The sequence below is a fragment of the Pleurodeles waltl genome, chromosome 1_2, assembly GCF_031143425.1.
Source record: "Pleurodeles waltl isolate 20211129_DDA chromosome 1_2, aPleWal1.hap1.20221129, whole genome shotgun sequence".
NCBI lineage: Eukaryota > Metazoa > Chordata > Amphibia > Caudata > Salamandridae > Pleurodeles > Pleurodeles waltl.
Genome location: NC_090437.1, coordinates 1,191,728,152 through 1,191,750,902, shown reverse-complemented (window position 1 = coordinate 1,191,750,902; position 22,751 = coordinate 1,191,728,152). Strand labels below are relative to the sequence as shown.

Below are 22,751 nucleotides of genomic sequence, written 5' to 3'. Positions count from 1 at the left end.
TTGTTCCTTTTAAATTCCAAGTTAGCAGCCAATAACCTGCATGCTTTGTTAAGGTATGGAAGCTGTCTTGCTTTCTGTACATGAATCCAAAGATGAGACCTTTTGCTGATGATAGTGTTATATTCATATTTCAAGTGTTTGAGTTTTTCTAGAGCACTTGGATTTTAGTTTATTTGTGTTGGATTCAGTTATCTTAATTTCATAATTTAGGGCATCTAGTGAATGCTTCAAATCTTTATTTCTTCTAGACAGCCTAGACATTGTGCTGATGTCCAGGCCTCTAGCATAGCATTAAAGGATGTCCCATTAGGGTAGCTGGAGAATAGACAGAGTTTGTGTCCTCTTTCAGAAGTAGCCCTAATTCTTTGTAAAAAGATTGAGCCTCTATGACTTCTTCAAATAATTCATTTTTTGGATGCCAAGTGTTGTGTTTACCTGGGAAAATTGTGTTACGGGGTTAAGGTCACAGCGGTATGGTCAGATGTAATGATAGGTGCAACCACCAAATTGATGATTGATTATAGGAGTGTTGTGTCTATGAGTAAATAATCAATGTCTGAGTAACAAGTGGGGTGGGGAGAAAAAAGTAAGTCTCCGAACATCATTGAGCTTATGACTAATACAGAGATTGTTCATGGTTATATGAGATTTATGTTTAGGGGTAGAGTAGCTATCCAGGATCGGGTCCAGAGGAAGCTTGAAATCACCCCACATATAATGGTGGTAGCTTGTGGTAAAAAGCAATAGCTTTGCTTCAATGGAGTCCCAGCATTGAGGACTGTCTATGATAGGAGCACAGATATTCAACATATAAAGCTTGCTTCTTTAGTCATGATAGGAGCCAATGGCCTTCATTATTCTGTTCCTTTGAAATAAAAGTTAATTTTAGATAGAAATATAATATCCCATATCTCTTTTTCAGTGCATCTGAGCAAGACACATTCTCTATCCAGCCTGTGCTCATTATGAGAGCCTCTCTAAAATTAACTTTAATTTCTTGAAGAAAGCCTATACCCCCTTTAGTTTGTTACAATAGCCACTACATTTCTTTCTCTTAAATGGATGGTTTAGACCCTTGTTGTTGAGGGAAACAATCTTAACAATAGTCATAGGACTTTACTAGAAATTAAGATCGTGCTTTGTTAGTAGTGGAGTATATAAATAAGGTAGACGTCCCTCTAGGTGTTCGTGAATGGGGGCCCACAGCTAAACAATATAGGGGAACAGGGTGGATGATGGGGAGGCAGAAAAGAGAGAGAGGGAAAGCGGAAGCATAGAAAAGACTAGATAGAGAGGGAACAGAAGAAAATAAATATAACAAAAGAAATCCCATAACACGCTCACCCGTAACCCCTGGAGGATAGTCTCCAAGAGACAAGATTCACCTGGTGGAGCATTGGAAGGATACTCAACAAGAGGAAGGGGACCTTTCATCTCCTGGAAACCTAAAGAAACAGCAACAAGTGACATTACATACAAACATAACAGTTTGGCTCATAATAGAACAAATGTGTCGGTTTTGATCGTAGACAAATATTTGTTGAAAAACAATTGTGAGAAGAAGCATACATGCCAAAGAGCATATTCTGTTGTCTATAGTGGCCCTAGTACTGGTATGTGCCCTTATCCAACAAGTGATGTGAAGAGAAAGACCATGTGAGCTACAATGAGAGAAAGGATGTGAAAAACAGCTATTGATTTGCTTATCCTAGTTGCAAGATCAAACTCCAACAATTGACCCAGAGCCCAAATGAGGCAAAGATTAAGTAACAAATTATTTTATAAACTGTAAGTTAAGAATCTTGTGAGGTATGTGATAAGGAAACACCATTTCAGTTAGAAGGGGTGAAGACAGTCTCATTAAAGTTGGTCACTAATTTGGAAAAGATACTTACGAAGCAGCACAGTGAAGTCACAGTTGGGGATAGAGACATGTGCGAGATGCAAACTACAAAATGAGTCAGACCTTAACATAAGCCCTCCACCAGGGATGACCTACCATGAAGGTGGACTACAGTATATGAAGCATGGGCAATTCAAGTCTAGATTGCTTGACTGCAAACTGATGCAGATTGTTGCGAATAGTTAACCCTAAGTATATGTGCCTAAGGCTATCTTATGTGTGTAACAAACTGGTAGCAAGAAACCACACATAGATCTTTAAATGCCCATCTCAGATTTTGATTGTTGTTAAGAAAAGGATCTAGGTTAGATGGTTCCTTAAACTCTAATGTTTGTCCTTTAATAACAATTTTGAATTTAGCTGGACCAACAAAAGAGCATTGAGTAGACATGTCATCGAACTCTTTATTAGCACAAAAAAACCTTTTCTTCTGGATACTGCGTCTCTAGCAAAGTGCTGTGAGGTTGAGATTCTGGGCCAGTTCCATAGTACACCTTTACTTTTCCTCATGTGAGTGAAAATAAATTGAGAGTGTTGGTGCCTGAGGGGCTTACAAATCAAAGGTTTCGGAGCGGTGCCAGTCAAGTTTTGATGTTGGAACATGGTGGGTGCGATCTTTCTCAAAGTCTCTTTGGAAGAAAATACCTAGGGCCACCTTGTGCCACATTAGCGTTATTTGTTTTACGTGAATATTGTGTAAGCTTGGCAAAAACACCACACCATATTTCCAAAGTGGCACAATGCACGCATTGCAGCGCTTTGTGAACCATTGCACTACATTATGCCTGCGCCGGTGTTAAGAGGCCCAGAAAAATGGCGCAGTGGAATCAATGAGATTCCACTGCGCCATTTCTAGAACCATTTTTAATGCCTGCCTAAGGCAGGAGTTAAGATGAGGCTCCCATTGTTTTCAATGGGCCTTCTTTCACTTTGCAGGATTAGCGTCAATATTTTTGGCATTAATCCTACAAAGCACCAAACTAGCGACAACATTGTTTACTCTAGTTCCCTAACATGCACCATGGTGGGCTGTATCATAAATGCAGTACACACATGGTGGCATTAGGGGAGGCGCAAGAAAAGTGGTGCATCATGAGATGATGTGCCACTTTTCATAAATTTGCCCCTAGTGTTTTTAAGATCCAAGATTCGTGAAAATCGATAGCTGAATGAGCTCAGTCGTCCACCCTCTCCTGGAGACCAAATATTCAAAGGTAACTCTTTCTTTTATGGTCCTTTAAGACAGTGATCTCCTGTTTGAGGGCCATGGTCAGCTTGTCTGAGCTGTGGATTAGTTTACTTTGGTGATTACTGCTGTCTTTTAGAGTGCTGATCCCTGGTTTCCGTGTTGGTAAGTCTAAAGTTTGTCTTTTAAGTCCTTTCTTGTACCAGCTACTTCGACTTGGAGAAGAACTGTATTAGTTTTGGTACTCTGTGCGATATCATGCATGACACAGAGTTTCTTTAAGATGTTTTCAAGGGTTGTTATATTGGCTGTCTTGTCATTGTTAGATGAATCTGTAATAGGAGGGTTTTGTTTTGACTTGTTTACACTATTTTTGAACCTTTATCTTTGTGCTCTTATCGTCAGATATGTTGTCAGTGTATCTGTATTTTTACCTTGTATACTGTCTAAAAGAAAAAGCTAACCTTGACAACCAAACAGCTCATTGGAGGGAAGAGGACGTAATCACACATGCAATGAGGTCAAATGTGGGATGAGTACTCGTAAGTTTATGCACTATGCCTGTGCCATCAAACACATCTCCTCACAAGCACAAAGTGTAAGAGTGGCACTCCACATTGAACAACTCTTCAGCCAGTGGAAAATGTAGTTTAGACCCAGGACCCAGGCTCAGGGATATAATTAAGGTGAGGACCATGTAGTATTTAGCCTTGTCACACAGTTGTACCGTCTATGGGAGTTGTGAAAACACAGTGACCACAAATATCAAAGTTAAGGTGAAAGGAGGTATGAACTGTACATGTTTAACAAGGAGGCTGAACACTTCAGCCTGCGCCACGAGTTGATGTCACTGGTTAATTGCTCCTCTTGCTCAGTTAACTGCAGAGAGTGGACTATGGCACTCAGCAGGCACAGTAGAAGGTGAGGGCACAACACGCTGCCAGCCCTCCATTAGGAAGTGGATCAGGACTGAAAGGGCACCAGGATGGCAAATCAGGGCACCCCACCCCCACAAATGGTTCTCTGCTACTCAGACATCAGAACAAGGAACGCGCTACCATTGCAGTCGCAGAACCTGACCCGCAACAGCACAGATCCACCACACCACAGATCAAGGCAAGTGAAAATGTGAGTCTTTATATATGCTGAGAGGGACAAATTAGGTAAGGCGCAGGGAGATGAGAGGGCTGCAGTCACCTGCCACCATCTTCCTACTACGCTGGGTCTGTTTAGCAGGACAATTGCAGAGCTGTCCTCTGGTCTTTCACCAGCCTCTGAGAAGGGCAATGATTACTCCTACATGTTAATTGCTCCCCAGTCTGATTTGTGGTAATTCAGATGGGTGCCCCCAGGAGCTTAGAAGGAAGCCACCTATTTTTTACACAAATTCAGGACATGAGGACCAAGACCCCATGTCCTGTAATGACTGCAACATTTCTCTCAGTTTTTTGGTCAGTGAAATAGATTGTTTAGTTCTGCAGTACTGTTCCGGTCTCACATTACTGAGACAACCAATGGAAAAAAAGCCAATTCTGAATGTTTTATTCTCAATTTTATTAATTTGCGATCCTGCAGGACTCCAGAGGGACCAACCGTCCAGCTATCTCTGTTTATTAACCTTAATTTCTCAAAAATGGCTGAGCAGATTTCCACCAAATTACAGAAAACACTTTTTCTAAGAAAAGGTCTATCTTTCTGCCAATTTAGGTTTAATTCTGCACAGTCGTTTTATTCTGGATCAGTGTCTAATATTCCTATGGAAAACTGCATGGGGAAAATCCATTGTGGGACCTCCATTTTTCTCAGCCCTGCTTCGCAGATGATCTGAACCTTTCCAGGAATGAGCTGATGAACCTTTTTGGGAAAGTTTCATGAAGATTCGTCAAATGGTGCCCCAAGGTTATTAGTAAAGTACCAACCCTTGTGTTTTTTACATATATATATATATATATATATATATATATATATATATATATATATATATATATATATATATAGTTATATAAATATTCACTGAAAAAACAGAGGCTAAAGTAATGTTATAGTTAGGTGTGAAGAAAGGATCTGTTTTTTATTTTATTTTTTTAAAACCTTAGAAATTCACTGAAAAAAGAAAGGTTAAAGTAATGTTATAGTTAGGTTAATATTTCAGGTACAGCATTAATGTTGGAGTCCCTGGGGTCGGCAATGGCTCAAGAAGAGGGGCCACATACCCTTTCCCTATTTTAAGTAATTTTGGCCCTGGTTTGGGCACCATGGAGCCATCAAAGGCTGAGGGAGGGTGGCCATATGATACCCTTCCCATATAAAGTAATATCAGCTTTGGGGGTGGGCTCCCCAGTGCCTCTGGAGGCTCGAGGAGGTGAGGCCGTGCAAACCCCCCAACGTATAAAGTAATTTTGGCCCAGGGGAAGGCTCCCCTGGGCCTCCGGAGGCTTGGGGCATGTGCCCCCTCCCCATATAATCTAATTTCAGCCTCAGGAGTGTGCTCCCCAGGGAATCTGGAGGTTTGCAAAGGTGGGCTGCTCGGTACCCTCCCCATAGAAATTAATTTTGGCTCATACGTGGGTTTTCAGGGGACTCTGAAGGACCTGGGAGGAGTGCCATGAACCCCCCCCTCCCCTTTATGAATAGCCCTGGGGATGGGTCACCCCGGGCATAAACATAATGAATGCGGCCTAGCCATCTTTTCTCTACCAATCCCTGAATGCTAAAAAATCCTTAATTCCTTTTACCTTTGCCCACTCCTGGATCCTAAAAAAATCCCATGCCTCTCTTTACCTCTACCTGCATCTGAACCCTAGAAAAACATCCTTTGAGCATTAAATACACTTTTTTTTACATGGCATTAAAATATGTCATTTAAGTAATACCTTTGTGGTAAAGTATTGTTTTGTAAACAGGCATTACTTACCTGAGTTGTAATGTCCCACATGGTAAAAACTGGGTGGTAAACGTTACGCACCTCATAGAGAGCTCAATTTCTCACTCCCACTGAGAACTGCCTTACCCTTGATGTATGTGGAGGTGACAACAATACGGGCAGATGCGTTGGTCGATATGTGTGTGAGTTTGCTCAGGCAGAGCTTTTGTGATGTGCAAGTGTGGTAGGAGACAGCTCCTCACCCTCATCAAATCAAAGATGGCCTATCCTACCAATACCTATTCCCTCTTTGTCTTACTCTCTGGGAACAATACACAGAGGCCAACTGCCAGGTATACCTAGTCATGTGACCCAGGATACAAGCTCCAGACACCAAATGGTTGGGACAAGAAAATACCAATGGGCTCACTTACATGCTCCTTGCTCGGCCGCAGCATAATATCTTTTTTACTCTACGGGCACGCTAAACAGTCCCCCACCCCGTTCCGTATTTACAAACTGGCACAATGTCACCATTGCACCAGGTTGTAAACCTTTGCGCACCATTATACATGCGTCAAGTATAATGTATGCAAGGGAGGTGTTTCCCAGTTCAACTTCTTGTTGAAGTGTTGGCAGCCAATCAGATCTCAGCACGAGATCAGAAGGGTTCGCAGAGCTTTCGCGTTCCTATATATACAAATTTGTTTTTTCTTTTATATTTTAAAAACTACTGAACGGACACACACATATATATATATATATATATATATATATATATAGCCACCCAAAGCGGCCCAAAGATTGCTCGTACACTGCACTCCAGGAAAGTTTGTTTAGTTTTATTTCAAAATAGTTTCATCACCTACACTACCACAGACGTGTTTCAACCACCAGGTCTTACTCACAGGCCGTGAGTGTGTGTTTTCTATGTCTGCTATTAATACTGTCCCACTCGTTCCCATAATGAGGTATTGTGGGATATGTAGTGCTATTGAGGGTTCAATTTACGAATTACATGCATTAAAGGTGAACATATCTCATCAAACTCATTATTGAACTTTACCTAATGTACATAGTGATACTCTTTAACATATATTTGTGTCTTTTACATACAGTGTTCGATTTTATGTTTTCAGTGTTCGATTTTTCAATTGTTGTGCTTATTGGTCTAAGTGACTCTGACACAATACCAAGCCATATCTATGTGTAAGTATGAACCGAATACAGCTATAACTGAGATATCTCAGATTTATGGATCTCATATTCTCATTGATAACAGTATGGATAAATGTTATCACACAATGTATCATTTCACTTGTTCTGGGACTCATTGCCCTATTACATAACATGAGTCTGAAGTTTATATTTCAATATACTATTAGCTCTATCTGTTGGGTACCTCAGTCCTTTTGTTCACCTTTCTTTTACTCAGAAGAGAGACCTTTATTCTATTACTGAGTTATTATTACTATCAAAGTACATAGTGATACTCTTTAACATATATTTGTGTCTTTTACATACAGTGTTCGATTTTATGTTTTCAGTGTTCGATTTTTCAATTGTTGTGCTTATTGGTCTAAGTGACTCTGACACAATACCAAGCCATATCTATGTGTAAGTATGAACCGAATACAGCTATAACTAAGATATCTCAGATTTATGGATCTCATATTCTCATTGATAACAGTATGGATAAATGTTATCACACAATGTATAATTTCACTTGTTCTGGGACTCATTGCCCTATTACATAACATGAGTCTGAAGTTTATATTTCAATATACTATTAGCTCTATCTGTTGGGTACCTCATACCTCAGTCCTTTTGTTCACCTTTCTTTTACTCAGAAGAGAGACCTTTATTCTATTACTGAGTTATTATTACTATCAAAGCCTACGTTCAAAGATGACTGTATAGTTCTTCATCCCCGTTCAATCAATTGGGAGTCTTAGTCCTTAGTTGTATAATTAATCGTGATTCCAGGCACTGAGTTTCAACTCTCGATCTCCCCCTCTCTCATCCTTGTCAATGCTTACAATGCCAAAGTATCTCATATTTGTCGAGTCTTTCCCAATATGTGCCAGTAAATGCTTTGTCATAGCATAGTTCACATCCTAGTTCTGTATCGCTCTAATCTGTTCCAGGATCCGTTTTTTTAACGGGCATATAGTACTTCCTACATATCTGAGCCCACAATAGCATTCAATCACATATACCAGATATGTGGTATTTCAAGTATTCCTTTTGTTAATAGTTATTTTGTTACCTTTCAAGTCTTTGAACTCTTTAGTATTGACACCTAGGCAACATGCGTTTCATTTACCACAACACACAAAGCCATTCCCTTGGGTATTTAGCCAATTTGACCTTTTTTTTATTTGGAAATGACTCCTTATCAAGAGGTCCTGTAATGATGGTACTTTTCTGTATGTAATGTTAGGTCTCTCTCCAAGTAACTTCCCAATGTCTGGATCTTTTTTAGGACATCCCAGTATTTGTTCAGAATGCTCAAGATTAAATGGTTTTCATTACTATATGCCATTACCATTCTTATACTGGTTTGTGCATTCTTTATTGTGTCTCTTTTGTTCGGTTTCATGTTTATGATTTGAGTTCTTGTTAGAGATCTTGTTTTTTTCTCACTGAGTTCAATATCCCTATATCTATACTTTCTGTGGATGAATCTTTATTTTGTTTCAGCAAATTGTGCCTCCATTTCCTGTTCAGTGAACAATTCCATTTCAGCCTAATGAACTCCCCATATGGGATGCTTCTCTTTACTGAATTGGGATGAAAGCTAGATCCCTGTGGGATGCTGTTTGTCGATGTTTATTTTCGTAGTGTTGTCTGAATCGTGTTCTCCTCGATATATACTAGCACATCCAAAAATTGAATATGGGTGGTGCTTATGTTACATGTAAATTGTAAACTCACCTCATTTTTGTTCACTTTTTCAAAATATTGCATACTCTGTTTCTGTTCCATATGAGGAACAAATCATCAAAGTAGCATAGCCAAATTACTGCTTTCTCCACATAGTCCTCATTGTCCTCTCCCCAAGCTATGTGTTTTTCCCACCAAGCCATGGTGAGGTTGGCGTAGCTCGGTGAAAAGGAAACCTCCATTGCTGTCCCACATATTTGTGTGTACATTTGAGGATTAAAGAGAAATACATTATTTCTAAGACACTACCAAATCATCTGTATTAGCATTTGTGAATGTCTCAGTTCCTATATATATATATGAATCCAAGCAATGCCGTATATATATGAATCCAAGCAATGCTGTACCAATCCTACGAACATCAAAGGAGCGCACTCCAGGGCTGGGGTTCTGTGAAAGATTCTTATTTAGTTTATAACAAAAGATAGACACATTCCAAACATTCCAGGAAGCCAGAAACATATAATTTAGCTCATACATAAACATCTCATTCTGCTCCTAATACTTTTTCATAATAATAACACTTATTTTCTAGACAAAATGAACAAAAGGTTCCTCATCTCTGTTCAGTCCTCCAGGTGTACGACTATTCAAACAGATATATACTCCGATTCCATGATCCTGAGTCTCTTTTCCCTGTCTCCTCCTTGTTTGTTGAGTACAACCCTGTCAATATCATAAAAAGACAGGTTATCAGCATTCTGATTATGCTTCACAGACCAATGTCTTGCCATAGGATAATTTTCATCAACATTCCTAATGGCCCTCTGTAAAGATCACTATTCCACAGTTCTGTTTATCTTCTTCTTTATTTCAAGTACATTTGTATGACAACATCTTCAGCACAGCTTCCCAACTCGCTCTCCCCTTCTCTCTCCTTCAATCTTCCACTGTTCTCTCCCTGACCTCACCACTTACCTCACCGCATTCCAGACTCTACACCAGCCACATTTCCACAGGTTATCTCAACACATCTCCAACCTTACAATACTTAAAAACATAACAAGCAATTATAAACTTTTTCTTTCCTTTTCCTACAATATCATAGTTTGACATTAGAATAAAGAATAAATAAAAATGAATAAATAACAGATCCGCAATAAACAATTTCTTAAATATACCTCACAAAAGATGAAGTATAAATTTAACATAACGTTTTCCCTGACAGTAGATCAGCACCTAGAAAGATTTTAACGATTTACTTTACATATGCCCCCCATACTCCACAATGAGCCATTTTCCAAAATTACCACATTACGTTTAACGTCCTTTACCATTTGAGGAGCAGAATATTTGCTATCCCCTTTCAAAACAATTCCACCTTTCCTTGTCACCACCCATTCACCCCTACTTATTTGACATTGTTTCACACCCATTCTTTTGTTATAATGTTGGATGTTCTTCCTCTGCATCTCTTCAACTTTTCCTTTTATCAACTCTCTATTCACTATTACCTTCTCCCTTGCTTTCAACCACATGGGACACTCTTTCAAACCTGGCTCTCTTCCTTTCAAAGACACAAATGGTGACACTTCTGTTACAGAATGAGGGGTTGTTCTGTATGTCCACATCATTCTTCTCAACTCTCTCTCCCATGGAAGGTGATTGTCCAATGATAACTGAATGTTTTCCATCACTATGCGGTTCACCCTTTCCACAAGACCATTGGCATGTGGACAAAACAGAGCAACTCTTTCATGGACAATTCCCATCTTTTGTAGATAGTTAGTCATCTCTAGTGACACAAAGTGTACACCATTGTCCAATACAATTGTCTTGGGTATTCCCTCTTCCATGAAAGTTTCTTCAAAGAATTGTATTACCTTTGAAGTATTCACCTGGTCCACCGGCTTGACTACAAACCACTTAGTATGATAGTCCACCAATAACATTATGTACCTACTCTTCACACCCAATCTGGAAACAAGACCAGTAAAGTCTACAGCCAATTTTTCCCAAGGTCTACTCGGAAACTTTAATGGCGCCAATGGAGTTTGCCTTACTACCTTAGTTTTATCACTACTGGCACACGCAACACAATTCTTCACTGTTTCCTCCACTTGCCTGTCCATGCCTGGCCACCAAAATGATTGTCTTACTTTCCTCTTCAACATTCCCCAACCCAAGTGTCCTTGATGAAATATTAATGATGTGCCTAAGTACTCCTTCTGGAGGAACAATTTGATTCCTCCTCAACAGTCTTCCATTCTGTATGCTTAATTGATCTCTGACTTTGAAATAACCAACTACATCACTACACTGTTCATCCTCACTTCTCCATCCATTAACCACTCTTTCTTCTACTCTTCTCATAACTAGATCATTCGCCTTTGCACTCTCCCATTCAGGGACGCTTATAGCCACCTCACCCAAAACTGTTTCCACGCCACCATCAAATCTGTCCTCCACAATATCATCTACTTCTACTGGCATTCTTGAAAGATAATCTGCCACCACATTTCTATTTCCTTTTACAAACTCTATATCAAAGTTGTAATCACAGTCAATAACCACCTCGAAATACGTGGTGTAACATTACCTTCCAACCCACGCCCGCCTTTAAAAATATATGTTAATGGCTTATGATCCGTCCTTAATCTGAAAGGTACACCCTACACATAGAATCTAAAATGATGGATCCCCCAACAACAAGCTAGAGCCTCCCGTTCTATCACAGAATATGAAATATCCTCATCCTGCAGTCTTCTTAATGCAAACCCAACCACATATTCTTCATCATTTTTTACTTGCGTCAAGATCGCCCCAATGCCTACATTACTAGCATCAGCAGTGATATAGGTTTTCACAGTCACATCAAACACTGCTAAAGTAGGAGCTTTCAAGATACACCTCTTATTTCTTCGAAAGCATGCTTACAATCTATATTCCAATCATACACCACCCCTTTTTTCATAGGTTTCCTCAAAGGCTCAACTATTTCTGTAAAATGTCTTATGAACTTTGCACAGTAGTCCGCAAGACCCAGAAAATACCTCAACTCATCCTTACTACAAGGCTCAGGCGCCTGTTCAATTGCAGCCACTATACTTTTCTTCGGTCTAATACCTTGACTATTTATAACGTGTCCCAAATATGTCACCTAAGGCTTCTGAATCTGAAACTTCTCCTTTTTAATTGTTAGGCCTTTTTTCAATCTATTCATCACTTCATCAAATAAAAGATCATGTTCATCCTCACTCCTCCCTATACTGAGTATGTCATCCTGGAAGCATAATACTTGAGCCATATTCCCAAATATATTTTCCATTATCCTTTGAAATACAGCAGAGGCAAGCCCAAAAGGCATCCTTTTGTAATGGAAGGCCCCTAACGGCGTTACAAAAGATGTCAGGTGTCTGGACTCCTCATGCAAACTTACCTGATGATATGCAGATGACATATCTAGCACACTAAATACATTCCCTTTCTCTTCAATAGAAAACATTTCTGAAATATTCGGTAAAGGTTGCCTATCAACCCATATGTTTTTGTTTAGATCTCTCAGGTCGATGCATAGACAAATCTTTCCTCCTTCGTGGCCGGCTCATAGTTACCTCATGCGCTGCTTATTACATAGGGCAGATTCTATTTACGAGTGTTCTTGTGCTAGCCCTCGTTTAAACATCCGTTTAAACGTCCGATAAGAAACACAACGTAAAATATATTTGTTTTTCCACTACTAGACTTAGAATTATCTTGTAAGTTGTTATTTCTCTGCCAAATATTGTGGAGATGGAAGGAAAATGACAAATTCAATGAAGTGCTGTAAATTCATTCCAGGAGTGAAGATGTAGAAATAAAATCCATCTCCTGCACGGAAAGTTCCTCGTCGCCAATGTAAAGATCACCCTTCCACAGTTCTGTTTATCCTCTTCTTTATTTCAAGTACATTTGTATGACAACATCTTCAGCACCGCTTCCCACCTCGCTCTCCACTTCTCTCTCCTTCAATCTTCCACTGTTCTCTCCCTGACCTCACTGCTTACCTCATCGCATTCCAGACTCTACACCAGCCACATTTCCACAGGTTCTCTCCACACCCTCATATGTTCCAGTATCCTCTTTCTAACTGGGAATATCTTGCTGCCCACATATAGCAGTCCACAGGGGCACCTCAATGCGTAAACACAAAAATCACTGTTGTACGTTATCAATTTATCAATGTATCTCGTCTTCCCAGTAGGTAATGAGCATGTTTTCACATTTTTGCTCATTTTGCAAGCCTTACAGTGACCACATTTATAAAACCCCTGTTGTTCAGCAAGCCATCCCCCATGGTCTTTTCATGAAGTAGTATAGCTATGCACTAATATATCTTTCAAGGAGGATGACATTCTGTACGTAACACAGGGGTTTTGTGGCACATCATTTCCAATCACTGGATCAGATCTAATGAGATGTCAATGTTTACCAATCATCCTCTTGAAGGCATAAGAGTCAACACTATAAGTGCTGATTAAACGAGTCTGATTAGATCCTCCCCTCCCCTTTCCCTGTTCCTAGGGAAGAGGAGCTCATCCCTAGACTTAAGTTTAACCTTCTCCTTGGCCTGCTGTAAGACTTTTAAAGGATACCCTCTCAACCTAAATCTCTCAATCATCCTATTCTCTTCTTCAAGGTAAGATGGTAGATCACTATAATTCAGTTTAGCCTTCAAAAGTTCCTCATAGGGGATGCTCCACTTCATTTTCGCCGGATGGTGGCTTCGTCCATGCAAAATACTGTTACCAGCAGTAGGTTTTTCGATATAGTGAAGTGTGAAATGTTCCTTTCCTAATGTGGACAAAAATATAAAAAAAAATTATTTCTTTATCATCAGTTTTATAGGTGAAGGACTGATTCAAGTCATTGTTTCAAATATATTTTTTTTAACTTTTGAAAAGTACTTATTGTTCTATTCCACATGAGAAATAAATCATCTATATACCTAGACCAGAAAATGATATGTCCACTCCTCATTTTGGTCAGTCCACCCTACATCTTCCTCCCACCAGCCCATAAAAATGCAGGCAAAACTTGGGGCCAAGCAACTGCCCATCTCAGTTCCGACCAGCTGACAGTACCATGTATCTTTAAACAAAAAAAGTGTTGTTTCTCAAACAAAATCTTAACATTTCCAATAACATGATAGAACGATCTTAGAAACAGATGGATTTGTCTCTAAAGAAATGTCTGTATACAGCAATTCCCTGCTCATGTAAAGAGAAGCCACATTTATGGTAACCAAAGGATAAGCTTGCCATGGTATTCCAATAATCTTGGTAATAAAGATGGTGTTATCCCGACAATAAGAAGGTAGATTAAGGCATAAGTTAGTAAATATGAGTCAAGATAGATGGATGTGGGTTCATACAGACTATTATTTGCAGAGAATATTGGCCTTCCTGGTTGATTGCTCCTATTGTTATGCACCTTAGGAAGCAAATAAAAGCAAGGGGCCACAGGTTTTTTCACATATAACACTGATATTCCTCTTTTCAAAGAAGACCTCTGTCCCTCTATTCTCCAAACATATCATAGTACCTGACATTTGATTACCTACATACCTCAAAAGTAGTTGGTTCGTAATCACCTGATCTCATTAGTTGTCTTTCAGCCTCATGTGTGTACTTCTTGGTATCCCACAATACAATATTTCCTCCTTTATCAGAGGGTTTCATAAACAAATTTGTATCCTGCGTTAAGGATAAAATAGTTTTCCTTTGTTGTTGCGTAATGTTGTCAATGCGGGGAACCTTATTACTCTTCCAGATTTCCAGATTTGAAAAAGATCCCTCACTGCAACTTCATGGAAGGTATCAATATTATCATGAGGTATGACAGGATTACAAATGGATCTCGGTTTAAAAGAGTTAGGAAAAAAAAAAAAAAAATTATATATATATATATATATATATATATATATATGTATATATATATATAGTTAGAAATTAGGTCTCTAGTTGGCAGTAGGAACTACAATCCTAGTCAGGGCAAGTAAGGTACACATTATAAGTTTACCTGTGGGCACCCTTTGGTAGATTGCCACACAGCAGTCAGGCTAAACTAAAGAGACGATGTGTAAAGTATTTGTGCACACACACACACACAGTAACACAGTGAAAACACCACACAAGGACTCCACATCAGTTTAGTAAAATAGTCAATATTTAAGACCAAAACAGCAAAAATCCAACATACACAAGTTAAGCAATGAATTTTCAAATTTTAAACAAAAATACAGTGCTTAGAAGTCAATAGCTCCCACCAGGGGCTATCGGGTCATGCTGGACCGGGGCAAATCCCAAAGATCAGTCCGATCGCGATGGAGCACGGGCTGGGCACAGGAGTCACGCAGACCTGCTGATAGTACCTTGGTTGCATAGATGCTTTGTGACAATGCATTGATCCAAGGAGGAGATGTGTTGAATGCGCCATGAATATATTTATGTCCAGAAGCGATGTGTGCCAGTTCTGATGCATCAGTGCTGCGTCGGCCAAGCCAGGGCTGTGTTATAAGTCAGGATCGATGTGTTGCACTGTCTGCAACTGGTGTCCGCAGCTTCGGTGCAGGCAGCGGTAAAGCATTATTTCTACAGTGGGATGCGTTGGTTGCAAGTGATGCACTGGTGTCGACGCAGAGCAGGACTCGCAGCAGATGAACCCAAGTGCTGGTAGCAAGCTGCAGGTGAAGTCTTTGATATCCCTGATACTTCAGAAACAGGAGGCAAGTTGGGTCAGCCCCTTGGAGAAACTTTACATTGCAGGATGTAGAGAGTTAGATCCAGTCCTCTCACCCTTAGGCAAGAAGCTTTAGGCAGCAGGCCAGCACAGCAGAGCAAACAGCCAATTGGCAGCCCAACCTGACAGCACAGCGGTCCTTCTTCCTGGTACAATTTCTCAGTCCAGACAAGTTCTGAGTATATGGTGTCAGAAGCCCAGTACTTATACCCGAAAGGGCATTTGGTGTAGGGGTAACTTCAAAAGAATTCTCTGAAATGCACAAGGTTCCCTTTCAACCCAGCCCTGGCTCCAGACTACCTGTAGAGATTATTGACCCCTTTGTGTGAGGGCAGGACACAGCCTATTGAGATGTAATTGTGAACTGCCTCTCTCTCTCTCTGCCTAGGATCACTATCAGTATGCAGATGAATGCAGATGAATGCAGATGTATCGCTCTGTCACACCCAGCCCTTCCTGTTTGTGGCTGTCTGGAGAGAATGCACAAATGTACCTGTCACCTAAACACAGATGTGTTTTCAGAGACAGGCTGAGGCACCAAATGGTTGAAGTAAGAAAATGCCAACTTTCTAAAAGCAGCATTTTCAGACTTGCAATTTAAAAACCACCTTCACCAAAAGATGTATATTTAAATTGTGAGTCCAGAGACATCAAATTCCTATTTTCCCAATTGGAAATTACACTTAAAAGATGTTTTACGGCAACCCAAATGCTAGCCTATGGGAGAGATAGTCCTTGCAATAGTGAAAAATAAATTTAAGAGTTTTTCACTACATGGACATGTTAAACTTAAAAGTACATATCCTGCTTTTTAAATACACTGCACCTTGCCCATGGGGCTTACTAGGGCCTAGCTTAGGGGTGATTTACATGTAATAAAAAGGAAGGTTTGGGCCTGGCAAGTGGGTATGCTTACCAGGTCGAAATGACAGTTTAAACTGGGCACAAAAGCTCTGCAGTGGCAGGCCTGAGTCATTTTTGAAAGGCTACAGTAGTGATAGCTGTAGGCTGTAAAGAAATGGCTCCCTGTTGCAGTTACCCCCCACTTTTTGCCTGATACTGATGCTGACTTGACTGAGAAGTGTGCTGGGACCCTGCTAACCAGGCCCCAGCACCAGTGTTCTTTCACCTAAAATGTACCATTGTTTCCACAATTGGCACAACCCTGGCACCTAGGTAAGTCCCTTGTAACTGGTACCCCTGGTACCAAGGGCCCTGATGCCAGGGAAGGTCTCTAAGGGCTGCAGCATGTCTTATGCCACCATAGGGACCCCTCACTCAGCACAGACACACTGCTTGCCAGCTTGTGTGTGCTGATGGGGAGAAAATGACTAAGTCGACATGGCACTCCCCTCAGGGTGCCATGCCAACCTCCCACTGCCTGTGGCATAGGTAAGTCACCCCTCTAGTAGGCCTTACAGCCCTAAGGCAGGGTGCACTATACCACAGGTGAGGGCATATGTGCATGAGCACTATGCCCCTACAGTGTCTAAGCAAAACCTTAGACATTGTAAGTGCAGGGTAGCCATAAGAATAAATGGGCTGGGAGTCTGTCAAAAACGAACTCCACAGCTCCATAATGGCTACACTGAATACTGGGAAGTTTAGTATCAAACTTCTCATAATAATAAACCCACACTGATGCCAGTGTTGGATTTATTAAAAAATGCACACAGAGGGCATCTTAGAGATACCCCCTGTATTTTACCCAATTGTTCAGTGCAGGACTGACTGGTCTGTGCCAGCCTGCTGCTGAGAGACGAATGTCTGACCTCATGCGGTGAGAGCCTTTGTGCTCTCTGAGGACAGAAACAAAGCCTGCTCTGGGTGGAGGTGCTTCACACCTCCCCCCTGCAGGAACTGTAACACCTAGCAGTGAGCTTCAAAGGCTCAAGCTTCGTGTTACAATGCCCCAGGGCACTCCAGCTAGTGGAGATGCCCGCCTCCTGGACCCAGCCCCCACTTTTGGCGGCAAGTCCAGGAGAGATAATGAGAAAAACAAGGAGGAGTCACTGGCCAGTCAGGACAGCCCCTAAGGTGTCCTGAGCTGAGGTGCCTCTGACTTTTAGAAATCCTCCATCTTGAAGAAGGAGGATTCCCCCAATAGGGATAGGAATGTGACCCCCTCCCCTTGGGAGGAGGCACAAAGAGGGTGTACCCACCCTCAGGGCTAGTAGCCATTGGCTACTAACCCCCCAGACCTAAACACGCCCTTAAATTTAGTATTTAAGGGCTTCCCTGAACCTAAAGATTTAGATTCCTGAAACAACAAGAAGAAGGACTGCCTAGCTGAAAACCCCTGCAGAGGAAGACCAGAAGACAACAACTGCCTTGGCTCCAGAAACTCACCGACCTGTCTCCTGCCTTCCAAAGAACTCTGCTCCAGCGACGCCTTCCAAAGGGACCAGCGACCTCTGCATCCTCTGAGGACTGCCCTGCTTCGACGACGACAAGAAACTCCCGAGGACAGCGGACCTGCTCCAAAAAGGCTGCAACTTTATCCAAAGGAGCAGCTTTAAAGAACCCTGCAATCTCCCCGCAAGAAGCGTGAGACTTGCAACACTGCACCCGGCGACCCCGACTCGGCTGGTGGAGAACCAACACCTCAGGGAGGACCCCCGGACTACTCTACGACTGTGAGTACCAAAACCTGTCCCCCCTGAGCCCCCACAGCGCCGCCTGCAGAGGGAATCCCGAGGCTTCCCCTGACCGCGACTCTCTGAAACCTAAGTCCCGACGCCTGGAAAAGACCCTGCACCCGCAGCCCCCAGGACCTGAAGGACCGGACTTTCACTGCAGAAGTGACCCCCAGGAGTCCCTCTCCCTTGCCCAAGTGGAGGTTTCCCTGAGGAAGCCCCCCCTTGCCTGCCTGCAGCGCTGAAGAGATCCCTTGATCTCTCTTTGACTTCCATTGCGAACCCGACGCTTGTTCTAACACTGCACCCGGCCGCCCCCGCGCCGCTGAGGGTGAAATTTCTGTGTGGGCTTGTGTCCCCCCCGGTGCCCTACAAAACCCCCCTGGTCTGCCCTCCGAAGACGCGGGTACTTACCTGCTGGCAGACTGGAACCGGGGCACCCCCTTCTCTCCATTGAAGCCTATGCGTTTTGGGCACCACTTTGAACTCTGCACCTGACCGGCCCTGAGCTGCTGGTGTGGTAACTTTGGGGTTGCTCTGAACCCCCAACGGTGGGCTACCTTGGACCAAGAACTGAACCCTGTAAGTGTCTTACTTACCTGGTAAAACTAACAAAAACTTACCTCCCCCAGGAACTGTGAAAATTGCACTGTGTCCACTTTTAAAATAGCTATTTGTGAATAACTTGAAAAGTATACATGCAATTGAAATGATTCAAAGTTCCTAATGTACTTACCTGCAATACCTTTCAAACAAGATATTACATGTTAAATTTGAACCTGTGGTTCTTAAAATAAACTAAGAAACAATATTTTTCTATACAAAACCTATTGGCTGGATTTGTCTCTGAGTGTGTGTACCTCATTTATTGTCTATGTGTATGTACAACAAATGCTTAACACTACTCCTTGGATAAGCCTACTGCTCGACCACACTACCACAAAATAGAGCACTAGTATTATCTCTTTTTACCACTATTTTACCTCTAAGGGGAACCCTTGGACTCTGTGCATGCTATTCCTTACTTTGAAATAGCACATACAGAGCCAACTTCCTACATTGGTGGCAGCGGTGGGATACAAGACTTTGCATTTGCTGGACTACTCAGCCAATACCTGATCACACGACAAATTCCAAAATTGTCATTAGAAATTGATTTTTGCAATTTGAAAAGTTTTCTAAATTCTTTAAAGTCCTGCTAGGGCCTTGTGTTAGTCCCTGTTAGCATTTCTTTTAGAGTTTAAAAGTTTGTAAAAGTTTGAATTAGATTCTAGAACCAGTTTTAGTTTCTTAAAAAGTATTCCAACTTTTAGAAACAGAATGTCTAGCACAGATGTGAATGTGATGGAACTCGACACCACACCTTACCTCCATCTCCAGATGAGAGAGCTAAGGTCACTCTGTAACATAAGAAAAATAACAATGGGCTCCAGACCTACCAAAGCACAGCTCCAGGAGCTGTTGGCAGAGTATGATAGAGCCAACCCCTCTGTGGATAACACAGAGGAAGATGATAGTGAACTGGAGGAAGAATCCCCTCCACCAGTCCTATCTAGGGAGAACAGGGCTTCTCAAGCCCTGACTCCAAAAATAATAGTCAGAGATGCTGGCTCCCTCACAGGAGGGTCCAACCTCTCTGAAATCACTGAGGATAACTCCAGTGAAGAGGACATCCAGTTAGCCAGGATGGCCAAAAGATTGGCTTTGGAAAAACAGATCCTAGCCATAGAAAGGGAAAGACAAGAGATGGGCCTAGGACCCATCAATGGTGGCAGCAACATAAATAGGGTCAGAGATTCTCCTGACATGTTGAAAATCCCCAAAGGGATTGTAACTAAATATGAAGATGGTGATGACATCACCAAATGGTTCACAGCTATTGAGAGGGCTTGTGAAACCGGAAAAGTGAACAAATCTCACTGGGGTGCTCTCCTTTGGGAAATGTTCACAGGAAAGTGTAGGGATAGACTCCTCACACTCTCTAAAAAAGATGCAGAATCTTATGACCTCATGAAGGGTACCCTGATTGAGGGCTTTGGATTCTCCACTGAGGAGTATAGAATTAGATTCAGGGGGGCCCAAAAATCCTCGAGCCAGACCTGGGTTGATTATGTTGACTACTCAGTGAAAACACTGGATGGTTGGGTAACTGGAAATGAAGTGTATGACTATGTTGGGCTTTATAATTTGTTTATGAAAGAACACATTTTAAGTAACTGCTTCAATGAAAAGTTGCATCAGTATCTGGTAGACCTAGGTCCAATTTCTCCCCAAGAATTGGGAAAGAAGGCAGACCACTGGGTCAAGACTAGGGTAACCAAAACTTCCACTGGGGGTGACCAAAAGAAAGGGGTTACAAAGCCTCCCCAGGAGAAAGTGGGTGACACTAGAAACAAAGAAAAAGAGTCCCCTGTAGGCCCCCAAAAACCAGACCAGGTGGGTGGGCCCAGAGACACAACCCAAAACAAAGGTGGGTACCAGGGTAAGAGCTGGGATGCCACTAAGGCATGGTGCCATAACTGTAAACAGACAGGGCACCACACCAAGGACACTTCTTGTCCCAAAAACAAACCCCCTAGCAAAATCCCAGGGGTGACCAGTGTAGCCATTGGGGATGACTCCTCAGATGAGGAGGTCTTCATAGCCTTCAACTGGAAAAAGGGCCCAACAGGTGAGTTGGAGATTCCAGAGGGAAGTAGACACTTCCACCACCTACTGGTGAATGGAATCCCAGCCACTGCCTTGAGAGACACTTGTGCCAGTCACACTATTGTGCATGACAGGCTGGTGTTCTCAAACCAGTACATCCCAGGTGAGATGGCCAGAGTAAGAGTTAGCCCAGACAGGGTCACTGATAGGCCTGTGGCTTTTGTGCCCATAGAAGTGGGTGGGACTTTTAGCTGGAGAAGGGTGGTAGTCAGTACAGACCTCCCCCTTGATTGTCTCCTTGGAAATGACTACCCAGAGGTTAGTCAGAGCCCAAGAGAGGAACTGGTCCAGTGCCAGTCCTCTCCCAAGGATTCTGGAGTGCCTGCCTCTGCAGTAAATGCAAGTAGGCCCCAGAAGAAAAAGAAAAGGACACAGAGTAGGAAAGGTGGACAACCTTTAGCCAAGGTTCCAGCAAGCCAAGGAGATTCTGCTCCAGTAGGGGAGAACTCCAAAAGTGGCTCTGATAAAGTCCAACCTGACCCACAAGAAGTCCTGGCTAGTCAGGCAACTGTTAAGCCTGAGTGGGTGGCTCCTCAGCTAACAGAAGAAAGAGTGGAAGAAGGGTGTTTACTACAAGATGTGGTAACCCCCCACTCTAATACAGCAGACACGCACCCTGAACCCAAAGAAGCCTGTAACTTAGCCCCTTCCCTTGTAGGTGAAGAGCTAAAGGTGTGGTTCTGGGCACTGATAGCTGTCAGTGGCCTCTGCTGGGTGTTAGCCTTTATGGCTGCACTATCCTTGGCATGGTGGTCTGACCCCATGCCAAATAGCAAGTTAGGCCCCCTGACCCTGTTGGTCATGGTGGGGTTACTCCAGCTCTGGGTAACCTCTTTGGGTAAGCTAGGGGTGACCCTGGCTAAGATAAGATTAGCAGAGGTGGATACCTCTAACCCCAAAATAGAGAGAATGGGTGAAGACATAAAAAGCACAGACAAGAGGCAGTTCAGACTAGGTCCTATCACTGTGGAAGTGGGTCAGTTCCCCAGAGGGAATGACCTGAACAGGAGGATGTAAGGCAGAGTAGGCCCTGCAACAAACCAGCCTATTTCCTCTACTCTTCCTCGCCTGACAGACTAGGAAGACTCTCCCAGCTTTGGCTGAGTCTCCTGGCCTGTGGGCTGGGGGGGGCTTGTGTAAAGAAATGGCTCCCTGTTGCAGTTACCCCCCACTTTTTGCCTGATACTGATGCTGACTTGACTGAGAAGTGTGCTGGGACCCTGCTAACCAGGCCCCAGCACCAGTGTTCTTTCACCTAAAATGTACCATTGTTTCCACAATTGGCACAACCCTGGCACCTAGGTAAGTCCCTTGTAACTGGTACCCCTGATACCAAGGGCCCTGATGCCAGGGAAGGTCTCTAAGGGCTGCAGCATGTCTTATGCCACCATAGGGACCCCTCACTCAGCACAGACACACTGCTTGCCAGCTTGTGTGTGCTGATGGGGAGAAAATGACTAAGTCGACATGGCACTCCCCTCAGGGTGCCATGCCAACCTCCCACTGCCTGTGGCATAGGTAAGTCACCCCTCTAGTAGGCCTTACAGCCCTAAGGCAGGGTGCACTATACCACAGGTGAGGGCATATGTGCATGAGCACTATGGCCCTACAGTGTCTAAGCAAAACCTTAGACATTGTAAGTGCAGGGTAGCCATAAGAATATATGGGCTGGGAGTCTGTCAAAAACGAACTCCACAGCTCCATAATGGCTACACTGAATACTGGGAAGTTTAGTATCAAACTTCTCAGAATAATAAACCCACACTGATGCCAGTGTTGGATTTATTA

General features: G+C 42.5%; 1 protein-coding gene and 1 long non-coding RNA gene across 3 annotated transcripts in view; one reads left to right on the top strand and one right to left on the bottom strand.

The window, feature by feature from the left end:
- Nucleotides 1-22,751, top strand: part of HGFAC (HGF activator) — a 600,748-nt gene that overhangs the window by 40,111 nt on the left and 537,886 nt on the right. The gene's annotated exons all lie outside the window — the stretch shown is intronic.
- Nucleotides 1-22,751, bottom strand: part of LOC138249525 (uncharacterized) — a 456,612-nt gene that overhangs the window by 4,398 nt on the left and 429,463 nt on the right. Inside the window, exon 5 of one of the 2 annotated variants that reach the window (XR_011194828.1) lies at nt 1,345-1,445. This is a non-coding gene — a long non-coding RNA (uncharacterized lncRNA). Of the gene's footprint in view, nt 1-1,344; nt 1,446-12,773; nt 13,672-22,751 lie in introns of those variants that run through there. The other variant, XR_011194829.1, reaches the window with a different exon arrangement.